Source organism: Panthera pardus, unplaced genomic scaffold (assembly GCF_024362965.1).
Source record: "Panthera pardus isolate Hobbes unplaced genomic scaffold, ASM2436296v1 HiC_scaffold_16, whole genome shotgun sequence".
Taxonomy (NCBI): Eukaryota; Metazoa; Chordata; class Mammalia; order Carnivora; family Felidae; genus Panthera; species Panthera pardus.
The window spans coordinates 96,606,045-96,625,046 of NW_026526721.1; the positions used below are offsets into that span (position 1 = coordinate 96,606,045).

Below are 19,002 nucleotides of genomic sequence, written 5' to 3' on the forward strand. Positions count from 1 at the left end.
AATACAAACACTTCTAAAATATACCATGAATCTGATCTCTTATATTTAGGACACTGAGTGAACCCTGGGCAATATCTTTACGACTCAGGACCATCATTGGGTCGTTAATTACTCATTGTGTCCAATATGTGCTTGTACATACAAATTCACATATCGTCTGTCCTATGAAGATAACCGGGCCTAACAAAGTCCACTCAATCAGGAGACTCTATGATTGACTTGTCCCTTTCACATAATGGCAAATGAAATGTACCTGGCTGCCAGACATTCATTGTAGCACTGCTGCCTTTCTGCAAGTCAGTGGTGATGGCAATGAAGATGGTGATGATGACAATAACGATGATGGTTATTGTCCAAAAAGCACCATTTACTGGGTGCTTGATACACGTCGAAAAGAGTATCAAGTAATTTATATAAATTTTCTCATTTAATCACTTAATAATTTTATCAGATAAGAATTGTTTCTCTTTTTCCATTTTACAGGTGAAGAAACTAAGACACAGAGAGAGTAAATAACTCTTCTCAAGTCACCAACTGAAAATCTGCAGAACTAAAAACTCATACAGGGCGCCTGGGTGGCTCAGTTGGTTGAGCGTCCGACTTCAGCTCAGGTCATGATCTCACGGTTAGTGAGTTCGAGTCCCACGTCAGGCTCTGTGTTGACAGCTCAGAGCCTAGAGCCTGCTTCAGATTCTGTGTCTCCTTCTCTCTCTGTTCCTCCCCTCACTCTCTCTCTCTCTCTCTCAAACATAAATTAAAACATTTAAAAAACCTCATACAGCCTAATTTCAGGATACTGTTTTAACCACTACACTCTAGTGCCTCAAATTAAAGAATAAAGCAGTCTTTATATGGGGATGCTCACCTCCCAGAAAGTAATTATCTTATTCACAGTTGCCTTCTGTTTACCATCATTCAGACCAGCAAAGGACATTAGCTAATGTTGATTAGCTAATGAACCCAATCAAAGAAAAGCCCTCTGGGGCTTGTACTCACCTGGAGAGACCTACAGTGTAGTGGTGAAAAGTTTGGACTCTGGAGCCAGGCTGCCTTTGAATCCAGGCCTTTCTACCTACTAGCTATGTGACCTTGGGCAAGTTACATAACTACTCTGTGCTTTAGTTTTAAGAAGTGATACTGGGTATTTACTTCATAGAGACATTGCAAGGATTAAATAGGTTGTTTATATGCAAAGTGCTTTAAAATAGTGTGTGGCGAATATTAAGAGCTCAAGAAACAAGTTATTAGTTTCTTATCTACACTAATGGTGGGGAAAACACTCTCATTTAAAAAAATCCACACAATACTACTGTGGGGATAGTTTCTCCATCAAATTCAGCAATTGGAAAATCCATCACAATAGAAGAAAATCAGAGCACGTCATTACAAGGATTCAAGGAAGATTACACTTGGAGTTAAGCAACCTGAGATCAAATCTCAGTTCTGTCACTAACCAGAATCAAAGCTATCACTCAGATGTGCCAGAAGATGCTGAGATCTTCTGTGAGTTTGTCCTGCCATCTTGGGGCACATGTGCCTTTGTAGAAACTAGTAAATGACTTACAATGTTCAGCAAATTAGCATGTGCCTCTGCTCATTAGTCCATTCTCAGCATTTTGTATTAACATGCCCATTGTTCACAATAGTTAATGAAATACATATTTTAGATCATTTTATTTTGGTGCTAAAACTTGCACTTCAACTATTTAAAAAACTTTACCAAAATTTCTTATATAATTGTTGAGATGTTATACAAAATACAGGAAGTATAGTCACAAATTAACCATGAAATGTTCAGTATCAGGTGAATACTGTGAGGAAAGCAGAGACATGCAAGACATATCAGGCTTAAAGAGTTTGTTTTCAGTTGAAAAGACAAGACTCAGACCACAAATAGACTACTGACCACAGAAGGCGAAAGGGCCAAACAACTGACAGACATTCAAATGCTGTAGGACTGGAGAGGAAAGAAAAGTAAAAGTGAGCTGGTGAAATCAAAGTGGATTTTATAGAAAAATTGGACCAAGGCCTAAAAAGCTCACAACCTGTAAACGTGGATGCATTCTCTAATCCTAAAATAAAATTTCCTTTCAACGTGGGGGCGCCTGGGTGGCTCAGTCAGTTAAGCATCCGACTTTGGCTCAGGTCACGATCTCACAGTTTGTGGGTTCGGGCCCCGCGTCGGGCTCTGTGCTGACAGCTTGGAGCCTGGAGCCTGCTTCGGATTCTGTGTCTCCTTCTCTCTCTGCCCCTCCCCAACTTGTGCTCTGTCTATGTCTCTCAAAAAATAAATAAATGTAAAAAAATTAATAAAAACAATTTCCTTTCAATGCGATGACTCCTGTTGATAGTGACTTTGAGGAATTCTGTGTTCTGAAGGATTCTGAAGCCAAACGTGGACTCAAGGGGAAAGAATTCTATAATCGATATTAACATCTGCCATAGGGAGAGAAAGCAGGAAGAGAGGAGCATGTACCTCTACCCTTTTTGACCAACTCTGTTTGCTTCCCACACTGCTCCCTACTCCTGTTGTTCTTTTGGAGTCACTATCTACAGACCTATCTCCCCCTTCTCTTCCCCTTTTCTCAGCTTCTCTCATTCTTTTCATTTTCTCCAGAAAATAAACAGTTATTTTTTTTTTGTTTACTGAAACAATTAAATACCATGTCCCATTCAATCTTGAGACTTCAGATACTCTCAATATCTTTAGCAACCCATCCCTCGCCCCTGGTTTTGCAATTTGAGAACCCAAATATTTATCATTGTGATCACCAGTACATCAACTACTTAGGTGTACTTAGGATGGGTTTTCAACATGATGAGAAGAGCATGAATGTTGCAGATTCTGATACAGAGAACCACCTGTGCTAATGTCTGTTTCCCCCAGATCCACAGAATCCATAGAATGTGAGAGCAGGAAGAGATCTTAGAATTCATGCTTAATTTCTTCCTTGTATGAAGGAGGATGATGATACCCAGGAAATCAAGTCACTGTCCCAAGGAAAACAGAAAAGTTTTGTAATGGAAACAGCTAAAACTGAGAACATCTAAACCCATAACCTTTTGAATGTATTGCTTTAATCCACCTGTTGATTCCATACCCCCCCCCAAAAAAAACTATCTACAAGATATGCCACTTTGCTGGTCTATTGAGTCTGTATTTCTTTTTCCTGCTCTTTCACTCACTCTGCTCAACAGCTTCTAGAAGGTTCTTGAAATGTATTTGTATATTTACCAGAGTACCTCTCTGAATGAGTCTTAAATCCCTAACACAATTTTATCCAAGCATCGTACATTATATGTGTCTACTTCTTGGCTCCTCAACACCTGGTATGAAGCAGATTATACTAATGACCAAAAGATTCTTTACTAAAGCTCATGCTATCTGCTACAGTGCACTAGGGCATGCCGAATTTCTGAGGTCCATAAAACTGAGGTATCGGTGTTCTGTATATAAATGATGGGTAGTGTTTTCATGAATTCATATAAGTGCTTCAAAGTAGCATTTGTTGCATCTAGATAATGCCAGGATTTGTTGGAGATTCCTAAAAATAAAAGTAACAGGCACCATTTATTAGGTACGTACCACCTGCCCGATGCTAAAGTGGGTACTCCCCGTCCATTTTCTTATTTAATCATCTCAACAACCCTGAAACTACACAGTACTGCCTCCATTTTACAGACGGGAACAAGGTAGAAGCAATTCAAGAAGTGCGAAATCCCTTGGAGTGCTTTTGTGAGTAAGTCACAGATTTCTTAGACTCATTCAAATGAAATCACATTATCAATATGGCCTGCATTGTTTATTTCATACACATTCTACCATGTTCAGATTCACAGATTAAAACACAGAAGCTCTCTCCCTTCCAAAATATAAATTTTATTCAGGGCTACCTGTGGAGATAGAAAGGATGCAACTGCCATGCATTTCAGGTAGATTTTCCAGAAAAGAGGTTTGATTTTCATGTCCTCAGTCTTTTTGTGACCACAGAAGCCCTACAAATTGCAGGGCAGTCTCAGAGATGCTTCCAGGCCATGCTAAAGGCTTTTCTTTAGCTGAAAAACGCACTGATCCAGACCATGGTTGAACCTGTGACCCATCGTTTCATTAGTACTGGTTTCTAACTGCTCTAACTGTCCCAGACAAATTTACATAATTACATGGTTGCAGAATACATACTTGAAAAGCCTTCAAAGAAAACAGTTTACTTTCTGTAAACATCAGTTTTCACACCTCAAAACCGTTTCCTAGACCCTTTATTCCAAATAGAAATTGCTTGAAAAATGTATACAGGACATTTAAGTGGTTCTTGTTGAGGCTTGCAATGGGATGTTTATGCCTATTTATAAACTTATGCCATCAGAAATCTTGGTGCCACTATGGTATCTCACTCAGTCTGTCTCTTCCATTTTGATGAGGAGAAAAATGCAAACTACTCTCTTCTCTGCTCCCCTTTCACAAGGTTAGCTAGCACTTTGAGCCAGTAGCAATTGAAAGCTAGTAGCTAGAAAGTAATTTACTTCTTTGAGTCTCACTCTTCAGAGCCAGTACAATCTGAGCACATTTTTGCACCAAAGACATTAAGGGAGAATTCCTTTTCAAGTGGTTATTCTTGAATTCATTTACTTTTGACACACACAATGAAATCCCAATTCTCCTGCAGGCTGCAGTGCCTTTGTTTGCTGTTTTGTGCAGTCTATCTCCCTGCATCTTTGAATGAACAGCTGCCGAATTTCAGAAACTTGTGAGTGCTTCCTCAAGATGGACTATTACCACTAGAACTTGGCCAGCTAATGATTTTTCAATCACCATTTTGCTGTTTCCTTTTTAGAAAGACTGAAAAGTGACAGAAGATTCTCAATTTTGAACAGACTTCATGAGCATTTGAATCCATGGCAAGTACACTTTCAAGTAATAAAACTATTTCTGATAAATGGCACTAACAATGTTTGTAATGTGATAAAAACCTGAAACAGCTCTTCAGATATGTAGAAGATATTCCTGTTGGCTAGGGGCCATTTTAAAAGCCAGGGGCAAGAGAAAAGGTGAATTTGCATTGCCCAGTGAGACTGGGATCTCTAACAAGATGGGTGACAAGTTTTCTGTGGGATGAAAAACGCAATGATGTCAACCACAAACACGAATTCACAGAAGCACCACAGCTAAGCAACCTAAGAATGTTAGGATGAGATCGGGGGCTCTCTGTTTGAGTCCCATCACCTACGTGTACGCTGATTTTGAACAATTTCTTGAACTGCTCCTTGCCTCCATCTTCTCATCTCTAAAATAGGGATGATAATAAAATGCTTCTTTCATAGAACCGCTTGAGGAGTAAATGTGCTAATATCTTATTCGGTCTCTTCCATTTTGATTAGGAGAAAAATGCAATCTACTATATTCTCTTCTAAAATACTTACACTATTATATGGCAAATAGTAAATGCCAAACACATTTTAATTCCTATATATGAAATTGGAGGTCACCTAGAGGTTTAACCTAAGGTGCACTATAGCAGTGGACTGGTTCTATTATATCCGATCTTGTGCTTATGCCCAGTACCTGTCCATTTCAATACAGAAAATAAAAAGCCACTCAGCATGATTAATCAATCCTCTTGCAACTGCGACCAGCCTGGAGAAATACTTTTGAAGAACTACAAAAAACTGGCAGACTTTTTCCCCCTCTTATCTTTGACTTTTTCAAATAAATCTCTTTCAGTGCATCCTTTTCAAATGTTTTACCTTCAAAATATATCTGTTTCCTTCTTGTTCTCAAATAGAAAACATATTTGCAGTACTGGATCAGTCATGTTTGATGATAAAGTATATACATAAAGCCAGAAGATTTCTGCCATTTAAACTGGTATCTTAGTACTTTAGAGAATCTGAATAATTATAATCTCAGTCTTCAACATTCACATCTTCACCTGAAAAATGTCAGCAAATGCAATAATAATGTCATTATGCCATAGGAATTGAAAAAAAAAAAAATACTCTCCAGAAATTTGGTATGAATTTAAATTGCTGGAGGTACGAGCAAGTGTTTTCTCCTTATACTTCTTTGAGGAAAAGCCTCCCAAATGGGCAGAACTGAAGACAAAAGGTGCCACTAGGGCAGGCCGGGAAGAGACGCTTTCCAAAAGCTTATGCCCACGGATATGGACATGCACATTCAATACATACAGGCATTCATGAGCAACTATCAAGCAGGGGCATCTGGTAGATCAATCCCCCCCAACCCCCAGTGAAGCTAGCACAGGAAATGAAAATGCCTCCCCAAATACCAGTGTGCCAGAAGACATAATGAGAAAGAGGCAGATCTAGACTATGAAACCACAACATCAAAGGCAAATTTATACTAAGAAGATTAGATAGGCAGATTTGCATCCAACTAGTTTCAGTCTGAAATAAGCCAACGTGGAAAAAGATTTCATTTTCAAATGTCCATTACAATCTCAGCTAAGTGCCAAGATCACCTCTAGAGAAATACAAAGAAGCATAAGCCATAAAGGCACATTTTTCTCTTTTAACCCAACAGTTTCACTCTGAAATCAGTGAAGAAAAATAAGGCAAGCATCCAAGATTCTCACTCTCATATAGTCACTAAATAAATATACATTCAGTTCCTAGAGTGGGAAAGGAATCATCCAGAATTATCGTTTCATAATCCACTAGATCTACATTTAAAAACTTAGTTACGCTCTGCTTAAATGTTTACAGGCAAAAGGAAGATCGGATTTTTTTTTTTTTTTTTAAGATTCTGACTTGAAACTGTCCACTACAACTGCTGTAAACCTGCAAGAGTCATGAAAATTGAATCTTAATTCAGTGCATAGTAACTTTACAACCTTTGGGTGTTAGGAACTAAGCAAGAGAAACAGGTCAAGGGGAGTAAGACTGCTAACTCAGGGGAGTCGGCGAGTCGTACTAGAGAGAGCCACAGGAATACTTCTGCAATCCTCCAAATTACTGAAGCCAAGCCCATCGTGTCAAACAAGGCTGTCTCTCCCTGAGAAACAAAAAAAAAAAAAAAAAAAAAAAAAAGAATAGAAAAAAAGTTGCAGAGTAGACAAAGACACACGAGAATGAAATTGGAAGTCTTCCGATGGCAAATTATTAATACCTTCTCTTTGAGAAATTGCAAGCAGGCAGAAAAAGGTCTAACCTGAAGAGAAGGATCAAAGACGGAAATAAAAGCTTTGATGCCCAAGTTACTCTGTAGCCCCCACAGCACTGTGAAGCCCGGGAGTGCAGCCAGGAAGATTGTTAACTCCAAAAAAAAAAAAAAAAAAAAAAAAAAAAAGTGCGGGATGAATTGGTACTTAATCCCTGCGAGGATACAGGAGTGGTATTAGGTAGTGATTAGCTGCTTCTGAAATTTAGTGAGGCCATTTAATTTGAAGCTAGGTATTTATATTTCTTTAGATTTTGCTCTAGAGTTTTTACATCTTTCAAAACATATGCTAGGGGCGCCTGGGTGGCTCAGTCGGTTAAGCGTCCAACTTCAGCTCAGGTCACGATCTCGTGGTCCGTGAGTTCGAGCTCCGCGTCGGGCTCTGGGCTGATGGCTCAGAGCCTGGAGCCTGCTTCCGATTCTGTGTCTCCTTCTCTCTCTGCCCCTCCCCTGTTCATGCTCTGTCTCTCTCTGTCTCAAAAATAAATAAACGTTAAAAAAAATTTTTTTAAAGACATATGCTAATGGTGGTGATTAGTCGATATGAATGTTTCATTTGAATAAAAAGTGTATTTCTCAAAAGAGAACATTATCGATTGGGTCATGTGAATCAAGTGGAACGAAGCTACCCATCCCAGGAAAAGCTAGCTGAGGCTGCTGAGACAGCCACAGCCTTGCTGTGCTGTTCAGCCTGGGACAAGGACCCAAACTGCTGATGTAATGGCTCAAAGAAAAAGAAACTGCCTTTTAAGCCTAATTTTGCAGACTCACACTTAAAGCTACACAGCAAGGTAAATAAATTTCTGATCACTCCATTAATTCACTCATTCAACACACACATTTAAAGCTCAGTTTGTTTCAGGCCCCTTGGTGGGAGCCAGATTCAAAGATGCTAAGGTTGGACCTGTGGCCTCAGAACTGCCATCTATTGATCACAGAACCTCAGACTTTGAAGTGATCATAAAGGTTGTTTTCTTCCCCTACTAGTCAGTGTTAACTTGGCAAGCCCCTTTATGCCAATCCTACCATGTGCTCAATCATAATCTAGTTCTGTATCTTCAGCAAGAGGAAACTTGATACCTCCCTATTTAGACAGTTATTCCTTTTTTTGTTTAAGAAAAAAAAAACAATATTAAAAAAAAGTTAGAGTTGGGCTCAATGTCATGTTCCTAAATAAACAAACCACAGAAGAAATAATCATCTTAATAAAGCCTCTGGATTCGATTTCATGCATTTTCTTTTTGCTTAGCAAAACTGTGTGACTTGGCAAATGGCACACATACATTCTCTTTGTTAATGATCAGATATCAAAAGACTGTCTTTATGTGAAGGCCTGTTTAGAATCACAATATTAAGTCTCACCTACTGATTCCCAGATGGTTCCCACAGGTAACATTTTATAACAGAGATAAGTTGAAGCCAGAAGGAGCCTGATGTACTTTAAAGCCACAAAGAAATCTCTTGAACGTCTGCTTTCTGTCTGACCTTACTTCTTCCAGGACTCAACAGGGCCAGGATAGTATAGACTGTACTCTATACAACAGGGTAAGGAAGTCAGAAAATACCATTTTGAACAAAGAAGGAATGTTTTGATATAGTGGACCTTCAGGTAGGATCAGGACCACTTTTCCTGATTTTTGAAATGCTGTATGCTTGCTGCTATTGCCACTATTTTTCTTGAATGTAATCTTTACTATTCCATTATAATAAAATACAATTGATCCAGAATGGTCAAAGACAGTCTCATTCTCCAAAACAATTTAATTACCTTAAGGTCACATACATTTTAGAAGGATTTCAAAATATTTAAAAAGGCAATAAAACATTTATTACTAGCTCATGCCAAACAACATATTGTTTAAAGCTTCAGAAGGCACTTAACCATTTCTCTTCACCACCAAGAAAATTTACTATTTGGAGCATTTCACTTTTCTGGCCAAAAGATCTGCTGTCCAAATGCCTGGTACAATGACTTGTTGAGTTAATGAATCAATGAATGCATGCATGTATCAATGAGTGAATATGTAATATCTCCAACTTTAAGTATCATCATGTCAGTGACTTCATTAAACTTCATTTTTTTTCAGTTCATGCAAAATCTCACCTTTCATTTCCTACTTATTAAACTATTAGATGTGTTCAGCTTTAATTTCTTTGTTACCTAGCTTTTCTTATTTGTTAGCTGACTATGAAGGAGACTTCTTCACCGTAAAGTATAATATTTGCCCTAATGCATTTATAAAATTTTAATCCTGCTTGTAATAAACATTTTTTTCAAGTGACACTTGTAAATACCATGTTTCCTTCTTTAATTGTGCCATAGTCATAAAGTGGGACTATCTAAATAAGAAAAACACTTGATAAAGGAAAAAAGACTTTGAATTGCATTTTTCAAGACACAGTCAATATATTAACTTCTATGTTTCTTACAATAGCACATTAGTCTTAATTTCCATTTCCTCCAGTAGAAGTATAATTTGCTTCCTTTCAATTTTAATACCCATTATGCTCTCTCCTTTTCTTGTATCCTTTTGCATTATGGCTTCCTCTACAGGTGCCATCAGCATTTATACATAATTCTCTAAGTTAGCAATGAACTTACCGTTAAGATTATCCAATATTTAGACCTTCTCTACCCCACTGCTAACCATACATTTTTTATTAATTTTTTTAATGTTTATATTTATTTTTGAGACAGAGAGAGACAGAGCATGAGTGGGGAGGGGCAGAGAGGGAGACACAGAATCCGAAGCAGGCTCCAGGCTCTGAGCTGTCAGCACAGAGCCCGACGTGGGGCTCGAACTCACGGACTGCGAGATCATGCCTGAGCTGAAGTCGGACGCCCAACCGACTGAGCCACCCAGGTGCCCCTCTGCTAACCATACATTTATATAGTCAAGGCATTTGAGCCTTTCATTTCATTTGAGCCTTTTACTGAGCCTTTCATTGTACTTTTTTTGTTTCTAGGTAAGTGGAGATTATCACAGTTGATGTGTTATTTCGGTATTTCCTTCTTTGTATATAAGAGCATCCCAATGCCAGCAACCACATGCTTTCTCTATTCTATAAGGGAGTCTTGGTCCACAGTGGACATTTACTCACATTAGGACTAAAATGAGAACAATATTTCTCTATGAAACTCCAAGTGAATGGCAAAGAAGCCACAACAACCATATATGTAGACTGTAGGGGGAAAACAGTTCTAGTTTTCTCTTCAGGTATTCCTGACACGTTCTTCAGCCAGCTGTAATATATTCTTGCTTAATTCACAGATTTATTTTGACCCTTTTCCAAGGTTAGATGTAATATAAGCATCTCAACATTGCCAGCAATTGTAGTATCCTGGAGAAGATTATTTGCGATAAATGAAAGCTAAGCAGGGGTCACTAGAACTCACAACAGAACAAAACATATCATCTCTTCTGTCAAAATGGAAAAAAAAATAGCCTTTACTTGAGTTACACAACTAAACCTCCAGTTGTTAAATATTCTTTAGCATGTAGCCTTTAAAACCATTACAATGACTTCAACTAATATCCATTCAAAATGCAGGCAGTCTCTTAAATCTTCAGGTCTCTTGCACTTTAGTCTCCTACTTCCCACATCCCCCAGTCTCCAGCATTGTTTAGAACTAACAGATTATAAAAATGTTATTTTTGCACTTGCCTTCTGTGGTTTGCCATCTGATTCAATAAATGGGTGAGTTAAGCCATTACTTTCAACCCACTTAGGCAATCCAGACACTATTGTTTTTCAGCAATGATGAGGAAAGCCCTCATCCAGTACCATCCTGCACAACTGAACAGCCACAGAATGCTACTTAATTCTCCACGTGCCCCACACTCACTAGGAAGCAGAACAAAGACTCAAAGCACTTTATTTTTGAAGGAGAAAAAAAGTGAGAAGAGACTTTTCCTCTGACAGAGTTTAGCCAGCTAAGTTGGAGGGAACAGTCCCCACAAGAGATTATCCTCACTTCTGACACCAACTGCAAGTTCAGGGGGTTCCCAAAACCACCCTTATGTGCAATGACTTGTTAGAAGGACTCACAATAATCACTCAAAGCTATTATATTAAAATTGGCCAGGGGTATCTGAGTGGCTCAGTCAGTTGAGCGTCTGACTCTTAATTTCGGCTCAGGTCATGAACTCACGGTTCATGAGATTGAGCCCAGTGTCAGGCCCTGCACTGACAGTGTAGAGCCTGTTTGGGATTCTCTGTCTGTCTGTCTGTCTGTCTCTCTCTCTTTGGCTCCCTGCTCTATCTCTCAAAAATAAATGAATTAATGAATGAATTAATAAATGAATGAATGAATGAATGAATGAATGAATAAATAAATAAATAAATAAATAAATAAATAAATAAATAAATAAATAGAATTGGCCAAGGAAAGAAGTGAATAGGGCAGAGTTGGGAAGTACCACAGTGGAGCTTCCAATGTCCTCTGTAAAATCGGAGCATGTGACTTCTCTGGCATCGGCATGTGACAACATGTACGGACTACTGGACTGCTGCCAGTCAGGGAAGCTCAGCTGAGTCCCATGTAAAGAGTTTTTATTGAGACTTCATTACATAGACATGATTGATTCACTGATTGCTCACTTAGTTGATCTCAAGTTCCATTTTCCAGCCCCTTTGGGAGCAACCTAAAACCCCTACCGATGTTGTTGGTCTTTCTGGTGTGGCAAGAACCTCAAACTAAGACTAGCCAAATGTGTCCAGCGCTCACCCTAAGTCATTTGTTAGACTATCCAATGACCCAAAGCCCCTGTCAGAAATGACATTACAAGGGCTGAGAGATTACTTCCCAGAAACTGAGGTCAAAGTGCAGAACTCTTTTGCCTAATGTTAAATTCTTTCCTGCAGATCTTCACCTTTTCATTAGCCTTTGATTTGGGGCATTTATCTCAATGGTAAACATACTCATTATGGTTGTAACTATGCCCTTAGGCATTCCGAAGGCCAGGGGAGATTTATTTAATAAACTAGAGATTAAGAAAGCTAATTTATGCTTTATGCCTGGAGGTGAGAGAAGGGAGGGCGGGGGGCATAAAATGCAGTATGAAGCCCAGTTGGAAACACAGACTTTGGCATTATGAGCTTGAACAAACATAGCAGGAGTTCTTTCCCTCATTGGCAATAATGAAGGAGTGAACTGTCACCAACTACTACCACTTGCCTGGCAGGTGGCAGACACAGCTGGTTCTGCACCTCTGAGTGGAAAGAGCATGAACAGTAAGTAGTCTACACAGAACATTTGGAGGGATTCCTCAAAACTCCCCCTACAAGATCGCCGCATCTGCTGACTGCCAGCTCTATGTCACCATTTAGGTGAAGCACTGTGTTTTCACTGTTAAAATACAAATATGTTAAACCAGAAGTCTCCATGAATACTTTAGTTTGAGGCTGTTTACTGGGGGAAGTAATGGAACTAAATTCTGATGGATGAAAGGGAGAAAAGAGAAAATCTTGAATTATGAAAACTGCATGGAGGCCTAAATGGAAAAAGATGAGAAAGAATTAAAAAGGGGCCCTACGGGCCTGTGGCAAGCCCTGCTGACCCCCCAGGTAGCTGGGCGACAATAGCATAAAACACTAGAGTAACGATCTGGGTTGAAATCTTGGCTCAGCTACCAACAAACTGTGATTTGGACACATCAATTAAGCTTCCTGAGTCTCTGTCACCTCGATTCTAATTTGAGAATAATATGAACTCCCTCACAGAGTGGGTGTGAGGCTTAAATGAGATAACATATGGGAAAAGCACCTTGTTAAATGTGGTTTTTTTAAACTACTATGTAAGTATGTTATTATTAGTTGAGCAGATTGGAAAAATAGCTTTAGCTTTTTGATATCTAATTTTGAGATATATATATATCTATATATATATATCTAGATATATATATATAGATATATATATATAGATAGATAGACAGATATTCCCCAGAGCAATTGAGTGCTACAAAATAATAATGCTTCAAGCATATTAATAAAAAAATAAAAATACTTCAAGATAGTTCCATAAAAAGGTCTATATAGTCACATGGCTCCAGAATACACTGGCATCTAGACAGTCTTTTGAGAGAATCACAATATACATTACCACATTGAAGGTTCTGGACGCCCCTACAAGAATGAACCCAATATTAGACTGTTTGACATAGAATTTCCCAAACTGTTCCAAAGACAGAAACGACCTTTCCTCTAACACTTCTTAAAATTCAACTGGGGGGGGGGGGGGGGGGCAGTGCCTGTGTGGCTCAGTTGGTTAAGCATCCGACACTTGATTTTGGCTCAGGCCATGACCTCAAAGTTCATGGGATCAAGCCCTGAGTCAGGCTCTGTGCTGACAAGCATGGAGCCTGCTTGGGATTCTTTCTCTCCCTCTCTCTCTGCCCTGCCTCTGCTCATGCACTCTCTCTCTCTCAAAATAAATAAATAAACTTTCAAAAATCCAACCGAAACAGTGATCCAGAGAATAAATTTTGAGAAATACAGCTCTTTTTTATGGTACCTCGGAGGCAACAGTCTGCTTTTAAGATGAAGCTGAACATCTTTCCCAGCTACTGGCTGCCAGAAACTCATTGAAGTGCATGGTGAATGCAAACTTGATACCTTTTATGAGAAGCCTATGGCCACAGAAGTTGCTGCTGATGTTCTGGATGCAGAATGGAAGGGTTACATGGTCTGAATCAGTGGTAGTGACGACAAACAAGGCTTCCCCACGAATCAGGGTGTCCACCTGCTGCCAAGTAAGGGGCATTCCTGCTACAGACCAACGAGCACCGAAGGAAGACAGTGCGAATCTGTTTGGGGTTGCATTATGGATGCCAATCTCAGTGTTCCCATTTCTGCACTCACTGGTACCACTGTGCCTCACATCTCCTGGGGCCCAAAAGAGCTGGCAGAATCCGCAAACTTTTCAATCTCTCCACAGAACATGACATCTGCCAGTATGTTGTGAGAAAGCCCTTAAACAAAGAAGGTAAGAAATCTAGAACCAAAGTACCCAAGATTCAGTGTCTTGCTACTCCATGTGTCCTTCAACACACACATCAGTGTATTGCTCTGAAGAAACAACATACTAAGAAACATAAGGAAGAGGCTGCAGAATATGCTAAACTTTTAGCCAAGAGAATGAAGGAAGCCAAAGAAACACACCAGCGACAGATTGCCAAGAGATGGATGCTGTCTTCTGAAAGTTTCTACCTCTAAGTCCAAGTCCAGTCAAAAATGAGATTTTCCAAGAGTAACAAATAAACAAGATCAGACAGCAAATACCGAAACAACATTTGTTTGAGACACACAGTAAAGCAGACTATTCATGTTTAAAAAATATAATATTAAGGCATCATGTTCTATACATCCAACTTTTCACTATGCTTGACCAGTAAGGAAGAGGATGCCTTGCACAGATGCTCCTGTTGAGAACAAGGTCCGAATCTGTGTAGCTAAATCTCTACCTTCAATATCATGCACTCTCAATTCTCTTGACGATCAATACTCTCCTCCATTTGTGTAACCTAGAATTTGATTTTTATTTTGCAATGTCTTTCTCTTGTCTTCTATTTTGCCTCTTTCAGGAAATGTACCCTTAAATCACTGTCAAAGAAGCCTGTGATCATTTTACTGAGTACCCAGGACTGTTTTGTCTGGAGAACAGCACTGAGGTAGCAGGCCCTCCACATGCTTCCTCCCATCTCCTATCCCCACTGGCCAAATCCAGACTCACTCAACTGACCTGAGAGCAAGAATCTTGGAGAGAAGCCTCATTTTTCTTTACACAACATAAGACACCCTAATCACTTAAAGGAATTTTAATAATTGATTATCATACAAGTAGTTTCTAACATTGACCAGACTAAACTCTAGCAGAAAAGAGTGAAATGCTCCATTCCACCTATAGCCATTACTAATAGACTTCTATTATAGATTAAATAATTTATGGTTTCAAAAAGAACTAAGAGTGGGGTGCCTGGTGGCTCGGTCAGTTAAGCGTCCAACTCTTGATCTCAGCTCAGATCTCAGTCTCAGAGTTGTGAGTTCAAGCCCCGTGCTGGGCTCCACATTGGGCATGGAGCTTATTTAAAAAAAAAAAAAAAAGAAAGAAAGAAAGAGAAAAAAAGGATAAACAAAACAAAAACTAAGAACTGAAGTTGCACTACCCAAACCAAGTGATACATTCCCTAAGGTCTACCAAATCTTCAAATTCAAATGTCAAGCAAAAACTCATCTACACTATTCTTAAAAAAAAAGTGAACCATATTCTGCAGTAGAGCATGTTAACTTTTTCTTATCCAGGATTTCTTTTTTCAAACTATGTTCATCAAGTTCCTTAAGAGAAAATAGGACTTAAACTTGTAGTCAAAAAAAACAAAAAGAGGCAGTTTTTTTTGTTTGTTTGTTTTTTTGTTTTTTTTGAGAGAGAGAGAGAGACAGAGAGGAATACAATGAGCAGGGGAGGGGCAGAGAGAGGAGGAGAGAGAATCCTAAGTAGGCTCGGCACCATCAGTGCAGAGCCTGATATGGGCTTGAACTCACAAACTGTGAGATCATGACTTAAGCCAAAACCAAGAGTCACTCAACCGACTGAGCCACCCAGGTGCCCCTCTTGGTTTGTTGTTGTTTATTTGTTTTCATAATAGCCATTCTGACTAGTGTGAGGTGGTTATCTCATTATGGTTTTCATTCACATTTCCCTGATAATGGGTGATGTTGAGCACCTTTTCATGTGTCTGTTGGTCATTTGTATGTCTTCTTTGAAAAAGTGTCTTTTCAGGTCCTCTGACCATTTTTAATCAGATTGTTTGGCTTGGTGCTGAGTTGTGTAAGTTCTTTATATATTTTGGATATTAACCCTTTCTTGGATATATGATTTGCAAATATATTTTCCCATTCAGTAGGTTGTCTTTAGTTTTGTTGATTGTTTCCTTTACTATACAAAAGCTTTTCATTTTGAGGTAGTCACAGTAGTCTACTTTTGCTTTTTTTTTCCCCCTTGCCTCAGGAGACATATCCATAAATATGTTGCTAAAGGTGCTACCCAAGAGATTACTCTTAGGAGTTTTAAGGTTTCAGGTCTCAGATTTAGATCTTTAATCCATTTTATTTTTGTGTGTGGTATAAGAAAGTGGTCCAGTTTCATTCTTCTGCACGTAATGTCCAGTGTTCCCATTTCTTTTCCCCCATTGTATATTCTTATCTCCTTTGTCAAAGATTAACTAGCCATATGGGTTTATCTCTGGGCTCTCTATCCTGTTCCATTAATCCACGTGTCTATTTTTGTGCCAGTCTCAGACCGTTTTTATTACTATGGATCTGCAGTATATCTTGAAATCTGGATTGAGATGCTTCCATGTAGCTGTATCTTTAAAACACACTTTACATATAAAATGCCCATCTTAAAATCTTCAGTGGCATTACACATCTGAGGAGCTGCAGTCCAAACTATTTAGCTTGGCAATAATGAGTAGCATGGCATTAATCTACAGTCTTATTTGCCACAACTTTCCAAGTCTAACTCTCTACCATGACCTCATTCCTGTGCCCCTTTTAAGGTATTTCTGACAAAACATTCAACATCATTCATTATAATGATTTGTTTTCCTGTCTCCATAACCGGAATACAGACTTTGCGATAGTACAGCCATATATTTCTTACACAGGTCACAGTCATTCAATACATATGTGTATAATGAACAAAATTTTAAATGAAAAGAATCATTAAGTTCATACTTTTTGTAGGAAGACTTTTTTCTCAGCATACTGATTAGGTCTAAACACTAAAAAGTATAAATCCCTTTTAGAAATGTGGTATCAACTACCTTTTTCATAAACAAGAAAGTGTTATACACTTTAAAGAAACAGCATCACACAATGGTTGAAAGGACAAAATGGAGAGCTGGACCGCCTGAGTCCACACCCTGGCACCATCATTTGCTACTTGTATGATCCCAGCTAAGCTCCCTACCCTCTCTTTACTGCAGGTGTGCCATCTGTAATAGGGGGCTATTAATGGCACTTACCTTATAGGACTATTGTATTAAATGAGGCAACATGCATGAAGCATTTAGGACAACATCTAGTATGTAGAAAGCATGATTTATGAGTTAGCTATTACAATCATTATTACCTACCTACAATATTTTCTAGTACATCATTAATTACACCCTATAGAATCATATAAGCCTCAGTTGCGCTAGGTCATTCTCCTGTAAGGTCGTCATATTCACAACATCAGGAAATTCTCAGGCAGTCTTTTTTAAATTGCATCTTATGTTTACTAACACTAGCCATGCAAAGCATACCTGCAAGGGTGTATTAGTAAAAGCACTTTCAATTTTTTTAAGTTTTTTAATTTATTTTGAGAGAGACAGAGACAGTGCGGGGAGGAGCAGAAAGAGAGGGAGAGAGGGGGAGAGAGAGAGACAGAGAGAGAGAGAGAGAGAGAGAGAGAGAGACAGAGAGAGAGAGAGACAGAGAGAGAGAGAATCCCAAGCAGGCTCTATGCTGACAGCACAGAGCCCAATATGGGGTTCAATCTCACAAACCATGAGACCATGACCTGAGCCGAAACCGAGAGTCAGACACCTAACCAACTGAGCCATCCAGGCGCCCCAGTAAAAGTACTTTTAAAGCTGCTGTGTTGAAACAGTGTCAGAGTAGTAAATTTTCTGCATGGATTCCAAAGAATAGAATGCCTCATTAGTGGGCTCACAAGAAGATGTCAGATAGTTATTGCTTTACTTCCCTCATAAATGGTCTACCCGTCCCTTCACTGCACTTGTCCCAACCCCTATCAATACTGCCATATCTTTCTGTCAAGTTATGTGAAGCAGAATGCAGTCACCTTAATACAGACTTGCTACAACCCTGTTGAGGGCTTAAGGCTCTCATGCAATGCATCTTTGTGGGGAAAACAAAATAATACTGAGTTTTACACTGCCAGCTCATGCTAAGGACACATATCAATATATCTCCATAATATAACCTGTTCTGTTTCATACGGTTGCCTAACAATGCTCATTTAGGACTGCAGATTAGTAAGTGTGTTCAATTAATGATTTTGCATTTTTTCCAAATTAAGTCTCCTTCCCACACTAATTTTATAATTCAATTAAAAATAAGTCATCAAATTTCTTAGCATGATTTGCTCTTTATAAACCCCCTGCCATTTTTTCTCCATTTTCATTGTTTCAGTAGGCCTACTGCTGACACGAGGCTGTGGATTAAAAAAAAATGTTTTCTAAACCTCCTATATTAGTTTGCCAGGGCTGCTGTATCAAAGTACCACAAACAGGGAGGCTTAAGCCTCCGAGTGTTATTGTCTCACAGTTCTGGAAGCTAGAAGTCTGAGATCAAGTTGTCTGCAGGGTTGCTTCCTTTTGAGGGCTGTGAGGAAAACTCTTTACCATGCCCTTCCTCTAGTAGCTTGCTAGCAGTCCTCGGCTTTCCTTCACTTATAGGTGTATCACTGCGATCATCTCCCCATGATATTCTCCCTATGTACATGCCTCTGCCCAAATTTCCCCTTTTTATTAGGACACCAGTCATATTGGATTAGGGGACTGCCCTGCTCCAGTATCATCGCACCTTAACTAATTACATCTGCAACATCCATATTTCCAAATAAAGTCACATTCTGAACTACCAGGGATTAGGATTTCGATATAGAATTCCCAGGCAGGGAGGGGGGACACAATTTAACCTATGCCACTTCCCAAAGTCAAAATGCTCTTGTAGACAAGTCACTGCAAAAATCCTTTGGTCCAACTTCCTATCCACCAAGAACAGATACATCATGCAGAGAGCTCACTGGACTCCTTGAG

At 39.1% G+C, this 19,002-nt stretch overlaps 1 pseudogene; it reads left to right on the forward strand.

Annotated features, from left to right (window-relative positions):
* Positions 1 to 242: 242 nt before the first annotated feature.
* LOC109258174 (40S ribosomal protein S6-like) lies at positions 243 to 14,411 on the forward strand (annotated as a pseudogene).
* Positions 14,412 to 19,002: the final 4,591 nt, after the last annotated feature.